This window comes from Hyaena hyaena, unplaced genomic scaffold (genome assembly GCF_003009895.1).
Source record: "Hyaena hyaena isolate Hyena2069 unplaced genomic scaffold, ASM300989v1 scaffold_1409, whole genome shotgun sequence".
In the NCBI taxonomy this organism is placed as follows: Eukaryota; Metazoa; Chordata; class Mammalia; order Carnivora; family Hyaenidae; genus Hyaena; species Hyaena hyaena.
The window spans coordinates 101412-110183 of NW_024082037.1; the positions used below are offsets into that span (position 1 = coordinate 101412).

Here is an 8772-nt window from a genome sequence, read left to right on the forward strand (position 1 = left end):
TCAATAATACTGTCATTGATTTATGATGGACATTCCAGTGCCAGAATAACTGTCAGTGGGAGAGCTGAGTGTCAGCCCTTTATTGAGGCATTGATTTTATTGTATTTTCCTTAAACTACACAGTGTCAGTACTTTTGGAGGAAATAAAAAAGAAAATCATAGGGGTGCCCGGGTGGCTCAGTTGGTTAAGTATCTGACTTGGGCTCAGATATGATCTGGCATTTTGTGGGTTTGAGCCCCAGTCGGGCTCTGTGCTGACAGCTCAGAGCCTGGAGCCTGCTTCAGATTCTGTGTCTCCCTCTTTCTCTGCCCCTCCCCTGCTTGTGTTCTGTCTCTCTCAAAAATGAATAAACATTAAAAAATTTTTTAAAAAGATAATCATCAAAACATTCTACAGTTCTATGCTCTCTCGCTCTCTCTTGCTTATGAAGTTCCTCTTGAATTTATACATTTTAATACATTTTTTACTTTCAATAACCTTGATTGCTGATTTCTCTTCTGAATGTTCCAGTTTAAATATCATTTCACTTTTGTTTCATAAAATTTATATAACTTTGCTACTTATCGATGAAGGTTTTTTTCACATTTTTAGGTGGTTTGCACATATATAAGGATTGATATTTTTTCTTTCTTTGGTTATCTTGAAAATATGCATTGATATATGTCATATATTAATACACAAATTGATATCCATGCATGTATATATGCATTTTATATACATTAGTTGATTTTATATATACACATACATACATTCGTTTGTATATTATATATATATAATATATATATATCTCAATTGATTTTCAAACTCTTTGACAGAGAGTGTTTGTATTTTAATTTTTAAAATAAAAGAAATATGTATTTATTTTTGAGAGAGAGACCGCACATGTAGGAAAGGGCATAGAGAGAGGGGGACAGTGGATCTGAAGTGAGGTGTGTGCTGATAGCAGTGAGCCAATATGGGGCTTGAACCCACGGAGTGGGAGATCATGACCTGAGTTAAATCGGAAGCCCAACTGACTGAGCTGCCCAGGTGCCCCAGTATTTGCATTTTAAAGATTTCTGTCTATAATTACATTACCTTTTAAGTTATTCTTATATATTATTTTTGTCAGGTAGTCCAGATTGTATCTTTCATCTGCTTTTCTGTTTTAAGACTAGCTCTCTGGTTTTATTTATTATTATTATTTCATATTTTCTTTTTGTTTTTTAACTTTTATTTTGAATGTTTAGTTAACTTATTTTTAGTACTCTGTAGTAATATTCTGTACCACTTCTATCCTGTACTAAAAGTTCCCTGCTAATTTATTTTCTAGTAAGTGAAACAAAGAATATATTTTCCCTCTAAATGCTATAGATGACATGTACAGAATACTCTCGATTGTACTCATTTAAAAAAATCCCTAATTTTAGTTTTAGTTTCCTTTATAATGCAAGTCATTTAGAAGACATACTATGTATATTTAATTTCTAAATTAAATATTAATTAATAATATTTAATAATAGTTGTTAATGTGGATATTAATAAATTATTAAATCATGAATAAAATATGATTCTTTTGGCTATTCTTCTGTTGATTCTAAATTACTTTATTGTTTTACATAATTTTCCTACTTCTTTCTTTGTGCGAACTTTTCTTTATCAATTACTGCATAATATCTATTTGCATTTATGTTTATCTTGGGGCACCTGGGTGGCTCAGTTGGTTAATGTCTGACTCTTGATTTTGGCTCAGGTCATGATCTCACGGTTCATGGGATTGACCACTGACAGCACAGAGCCTGCTCGGGATTCTCTCTCTCTTACTCTCAAAAATAAAAAAACTTAATATTTTTTCTGTTGAGTACCTGAACATATTTTATTTTTATTGGATACAGGCCTCCCAAATAAAGATATATGCCTTAAAAAAACTTCTATTCAATGTATTTATCTATTTTATTATATCCACAGCATATATCATCAACTATTATAACTGTCATAATTATCACCTTATAATTATGGTTGTACCATAAAATTTGTATTAAATATTAACTTCAATTTTAACTGTTTTTCTATACTTACTTAGTAAAATGTCTTTTAAAATAAGATACCATGTTAATAGGGAGTATGTGAAATTAATCCTCACCTTTTTAGTATATTGTGGTGGAAATAGAAATCGCTTTCAATCATATATTTATTCATTTGTGTGTTCTCCTGTGCATTTCAAATGCAGAAAAGCAAAGTATCAAAATGTTTTTTTTTAATGTTTATTTATTTCTGAGAGAGACAGAGAGAGAGAGAGACAGCCTGAGCAGGGGAGGTCAGAGAGAGAGGGAGACACAGAATCTGAAAACAGGCTCCAGGCTCTGAGCTGGTTGTCAGCACAGAGCCCGATGTGGGGCTCGAACCCAGAACCGTGAGAACATGACCTGAGCCAAAGTCAGACGCTTAACCGACTGAGGCACCCAGGCGCCTCCAAAATGTTTTGTAAGTATATTTTGTTTGCCTATAGAACAGCTTGGCCACACTGCCTCAGTCTTTGTTATTCCGCAAGTTTTGCTGTGGAAAACCTGAACAAACTTAAAAAAGCTGGATTCCCATATCCATCTGTGAGGTCTAAGATCCAAGGTTAGGAGGAAGACCACTGCAATGGAAAATTGGCCCTGACCTGCCAGGTTCCAGGGGTGGGGATAGCCAGAGAAGGTTCTGAAATAATAGTTCCTTGAGGAAAGAAAGATGGGTGGAAGATGGTGATCCAGCTTTAAGACAAGTGTTGTTTACAGTACTGATAACAATGTGATAAGAGCTTGTCACAGGACATCTGACCTAGCCTGGGGGGTCAGGTGAGGGGATCTTTTCTTGAAAAGTTGAAGTCTGAAGGACAAGTCCTATTTACCTGGCAATTCTTTTTCTAGCACTACAGTGCCAGAGTGAAGGTGGACTTTGTTGTAAGTACGTAAAAACTGTTGAGTAACTGGAGTGCCTTTGTGACTCTGTTGGTTAAGTGTCCAACTCTTGATTTCTGCTCACGTGACAATTTCACATCTATTTTATGAGACTGAGCCCCACATCGGGTTCTTCACTGACAGTGAGGAGCCTGCTTAGGATCCTCTCTCTCCCTCTTTCTCTGTCCCTCCCCTGTATGTGCATGCTCTCTCACTCTCTCTCTCTCTCTCTCTCTCTCCCTCTCTCTCGATAAATAAATAAACATTAAAAAAATGGTGAGCAAGATGTAACAATGATAACAATGAAATAAATATTAGTAATGTCAAAAGAAAGACGATGTAACCCCTTATGGTAGAAATAAAGCAGAGTCTTAAAACCTGTGAGGTGATACAGCCAAGATCTGGGGAAATGCCAGAAGTGAATTGAGCCTGGATACTTAATACCTATGAGGCTGGAAGAGATGTGCCCATTGGGTCTTTGAAAGGGGTAGAGAAACTTGAAGGAAGGTAGAATCAATAAAAGGCAAAGTGATGAAGCTTGATTCTGTCCTGGGATTCTATGTGGCTCTTGTGAGAGGCACTGGCATGAAGTCCTAATCTAAATACCAACATGTTGCTGCAATCCTCAAGGTGGTGAAATTACTGTGAGATTAGTCTAACCAGTAACACAAACAATTGCAAAAGATACACACATGAACGTACACAAGGCACTTGGCAGGAGGAAATTAAAAACCATTCTGTAGGAACTTCATCATAATAAAGAGCATATTAGATTCCCATGAGAGGATCAGCATTAGGAAGGAGATCAAAATTAAGAATCCCCATGATGTGAGTGGCTAGAGTCATTTGAAATGTACAATAAAGTAAATATGTTGAAAGGATTACATGGATAAAATAAGGATTAGAAAAAAAAGGAAACTGTGAGAGAAATGGCCATATTTTAAAAGGAATCAAATAAAACTTTTAGAAATAAAATTATAGCCCTTGATATGAAAAAACTCAGTGAATGTTAAATAGCAGATTAGGCACATTTAAGGAGAGATTTAATGAGCTGAAAGATGGATCAGAGAAAATTATCCATTGTGCGGCGCAGAAATGGAATAAGAAAATACGGGAGGTGAGAGACAGAAAGAAGAGAGTGTGAACGTGTCTAAAAATCAATCGACCAGTGTTGTACAAAGCAATCACAGAGAAAACTTTAATATTTTACAAAGTACATAATAGAAAGCTTGTATTAATAGAGATATATCTCATTTCATGGATAAAAGACTCAGTATCTTAAAGATGCCAGATCTTCTTAAATGTAAATAAATATCTAAATGTGCTTTTCACAGAGCTTAGCAGAGTGATCTCAAATTCAGACAAATGAATAAAAGTCTGATAATAGTCATGAAAATTTTAGAGCAGGGTCAGATGGGAGATAAGTGGAGAGAGATTGCTATACCAGGTAACCAAATATGTTATAAAGCTATAGAAATTTGAATAGTGTGTTGTTTACAGTGGAGTGGGCTGATAGGCAAACAGAACAGAAGAGGGAATCTAGAAGCAAACCCTTTATTGAATCTTGGTATATAACAAGTTCCAGTTTTTATAAAACAATAAAGAAATGATTAAGTATTCTGAGGACTGGCAAATTTCTTCTTAAAGGTCTGGGTAGTAACTATCTTAGATACTATCTCTTTCACAACTACTCAGCTGCTTATTATAGCACAAAAGTAGTGAAATATAATGTATAAAAGAAGAAAAAAGGTGTCTTCCAGTAATACTTTATTTACAAAAATAGGCAGCTGGTCCTTGGGCCTCAGTTTGTCCATCTTTGTTCTGTTTGATAAGTTGCTTTCAGATATTTAACAATTTGATTTGGAGATTAGATCCCCATCTTACCCTGCATACTGAGTAAATTCCACATGGACTAGTGCTCTAAATATGAAAAGGAAACTTTTAAAATGCTTAGAGAAAAATGTATGAGAATACCATGGTGAGATAAGGTCTCTTGAACAAGAAACAACCATAAAAAATAAAATCTTAAATGTTGGTATATTTGACATTATATTTTTAAAAATTCCGTATGTCTAAAAATACTTTGCTAAATGAACTAAGTTTTAAAATAGCCTACAGTTTGGGAGATGATATTTGCAACATACAGAAGGAGCTCAGGAGAAGTTCGAAGAATGCTTAGAGAATACATGTATGTGATCAACAGGACAGACTAACCCAAAAGAAAAATCAAATGGGCAACAGACGTCTAGAGTCAATATAAGAAGAAGAAATTCAAATGTCTAACACCCATATGAAAAGCAATTTAATCTCTAGTAATCACATAAGAACAATTTAAGATGTTAGATGCGATCTCACAATCATCAATACTGTGGGTATGAGGAGGTGGAAAGTTAAATATTGCTGCTTTAAGTGTAAGTGCCTACAGCGATGTTGAAAAGCAATTTGCTAATATGTAACAATGTTGAATTGGTACATACAGTAATATCCATCTATGTACAGTGGGTATTTGGGAGAAACTCTTACATATATGCACATGGAGACATTGTTTATAATAACAAATAAAGGCCAGCAAAAAATAAATATTTCATCGACAGAGGAAAGGTGAATATTTCCAGTGTTAATGAATACATTTTGCTATGCATATTGATATTTGTGAATATCAACATTATAACATTGAGTGAAAACTTCTTGCAGAATTATAAATATAATGAGATTACTTTCATGTGACAATGGAAAGTTACATTGCAAGAGATTGCTGTTTTCATCAGAAAGAGGGGGTGGGGAAAGAAAATAAAGGGGTAATAAATATATACATGGATTTGTGGAACCACAAATTTCAGAACAGTGGATGCCTCTTGGGAAAGAACGAGAGGAATGGAATTGGAAAGAAATTTTAAAAGAACATTAACTATATCTAAAACATTTTATTTTTTTAAAAGTGATGTGTAGCAGTTTTGACAATGATACGTCTTTTATATATGGGTAGTGGGTACCACTGGCATCATATATTTCTGTAATTTTCCTCATGCTTAAATAATTTAATATTTTTTAAACAAGTAAAAGAGAAAAAATGTAAGTATATATACATCTACACACATAAATATATGTATAAACACACATGCACACATACATATACAGATGAAAACAGCGAAGATGAGTGATAAAGGTTGGATTATTCAAGGCTAAAGTGTGCAAAGAAAATAAAGAAATTGAGAAATTTGAGGGCTGCAGGTACAAGATAAGACTTAAAACATTAGTAGGCAATAGATCATGCAGAACATTTTTAAGCAACAGAGAATCCCATTGAAGTTTTTTAAATTGAAGTGGGAGAGAAAGGAGGTGATTGTAATAAACTCCATTTAAAAAAGATCCTGTAGAATGCAGCAAGGAACATGCATTGGGAGGTACAACTAGACAACATGGGTCCACCACTTAGAGATCCATGTTGGCGGTCCCCAGGAAGAACAGTGACACCTTATAGTAGTTTAAGCTATAATATCAGTAGGACTTGGTGATAAAATAGGGGAAGGAAATGAAAGCATCAAAATGATTCAGGATATTTGGCCTATACTGTGCCGTCCTATTAGTTAAGGGATATGGGTGAAAGTGAAGATCATGATCTCAGTTTAAATATCTTTAGTTTGGAGGAAAACAGTAAAGCCTGCATGCAGAGCTCGACCCCAGGATCCCACCCCCCTCCCCGCTAGTTACCTGCTGGCCTTGGCCGACAAGGAAGCAACCTTTGATGACGCAGTGGAAGAACATGTGATCAACAAAGAGTACAAAATGTGGAAAAAAGAGCACCCCTTTTCTTCTTTTCTTCATGATTTGGAGATGACCCATGCTCTGGAATGGCTTAGCCTAAGTGCACAATGGCTTCCAGGTGAAAACAGACCAGAAGGGAAAGATTTCAGTATTCATGGACTTGTCCTGGGAATACATAATGTAGGATGAACAAAACCTCCTTGTGACAGCCAGGGAGCGGCTCCCTAAGGGTGATGCTCAGGTTGATGCCCCCCACTATGACAGTGAGAAAGGAGAATTTAAGAGGTTTTGGCTCAGTTAGTGGAAACATTGGAATAGAAATCAAGATCAATCATAAAGGAGAAGTAAACAAGACATGCTCTATGCCCCAGAACCCTTGCAGCATGACAACAAAGACTCTATCCAGTGATGTTCTTGTTTTTGACTATACAAAACATCCTTCCAAACCAGACCCTTCTGGAGAATGCAGCCCAGACTTGTGTCTCTGTGGACATCAGAAGGAAAGCTATGGGCTCTCTTGGAACCAAAATCTCACTGGGCACTTACTTAGTGCTTAAAATAACGATATCATCTGCCTCTGAGACATCAGTACTGTTCCAAGGAAGGAAAAGTTGTGGATGTGAAGACCACCTTTACAGGGCAGACAGCAGGAGTAAATGTTTCCTGGCATCTGCTCCGTGGGTCTCTGTTTGGGTCAGTTGCTGATGATCAGAAACTTATAGTCTGGAATATTCCTTCAAATCATATTTTCAAACCGAGCCACTCAGTTGATGCTCACACTGCTGAAGTGAACTGACCACTGTCTTTCATTCCTTATAGTGAGTTCATTCTTGCCACAGGATCAGCTGACAAGACTGTTGCCTGTGGGATCTGAGAAATCTGAAACTTAAGTTGCATTCCTTTGAATCGCCTAAGGACGAAATATTCCAAGTTCAGTGCTCCCCTCACAAGGAAACTATTTTGGCTTTCAGTGGTACTGATCACAGACTGAATGTCTGGGATTTAAGTGGAATTGGACAGGAACAACCCGCAAAAGATGCAGAGGATGGACCACTAGAATTGTTTATTCCTGGTGATCACACTGTCAAGATATCTAATTTCTCTTGGAATCCCAATGAACCTTTGAATTCTCTTATGTGTCTCTGGGCTTCATAAGTCATGACTCCAGGTATTAGCCTGTCTGTCTCTTCAGTCTTGGAGCCAGTGGTTTTCCCTGTGTCCTCCCTCTTTTAGAGATCCAAGAAGAGTTGATTGCTCAGTGTGTTCAGATTTTTACTTGTTAAGAGGTAGCTGTGGTGGGCAACTTCCAAGCTCCTTACATGTGGAACCAGAAGCCCAACAGATATATCTTTAATGTATCAAAAATCTTTCCATTTTGTGATTTCTCCTATATCCTCTTCTTAGTTTATGGATACTACATAATGTTAGAAATCTCTGCAGATGCTAATCAATATTTTAATTTGACCATCCTTTTTGTGTTCAGCATTCTTTTTCTTTCTACTAGGTTGAAATGTTTTGTTTATTCATTTTAGTACTTCTCTGATATGTAGCTAATTTTTTTTCATGTTTCTGGAGAGTTGTGATGGTTTCTTCATATTTTTTTTAATTTTTAAAAGATTTATTTATTTTTGAGAGAGAGAGAGAGAGAGAGATACAGAATCCAAAGCAGGCTCCGGGCTCCGAGCTGTTAGCACAGAGCCCAATGTAGGGCTCGAACCCACAAACTGTGAGATCATGACCTTATCCAAAGTTGGACGCTTAAGGGACTGAGCCACCCAGGCGCCCCTCATATTTTTCAATGAATGACTATATTAGCCATTCTAGGTATTTGGCGAGTATTTACTCAGTGGTTGAGACTAGCTATTTCTGCTGTGGGCATTCTCATAGGATATAATTTCTGACCTCAGGTTTCTACAGGTAAGTGGTTGCGTGGGCCAAAATGCAGGCTGTCATTAAATTACATGAGCAAGGAGCTTCCAGGAAAGTAAAAGAAGTCTCTAATCTTTCAGTTGAGAGATTTATCCATTGTAGTCATGGGTTGGCTGTTCTCTTGCTTCCAACCATCCCCCCCCCCCCCCCCTTTTT

At 36.5% G+C, this 8772-nt stretch overlaps 1 pseudogene; it reads left to right on the top strand.

The window, feature by feature from the left end:
* Positions 1 to 6341: 6341 nt before the first annotated feature.
* LOC120225439 lies at positions 6342 to 7842 on the top strand (annotated as a pseudogene).
* Positions 7843 to 8772: the final 930 nt, after the last annotated feature.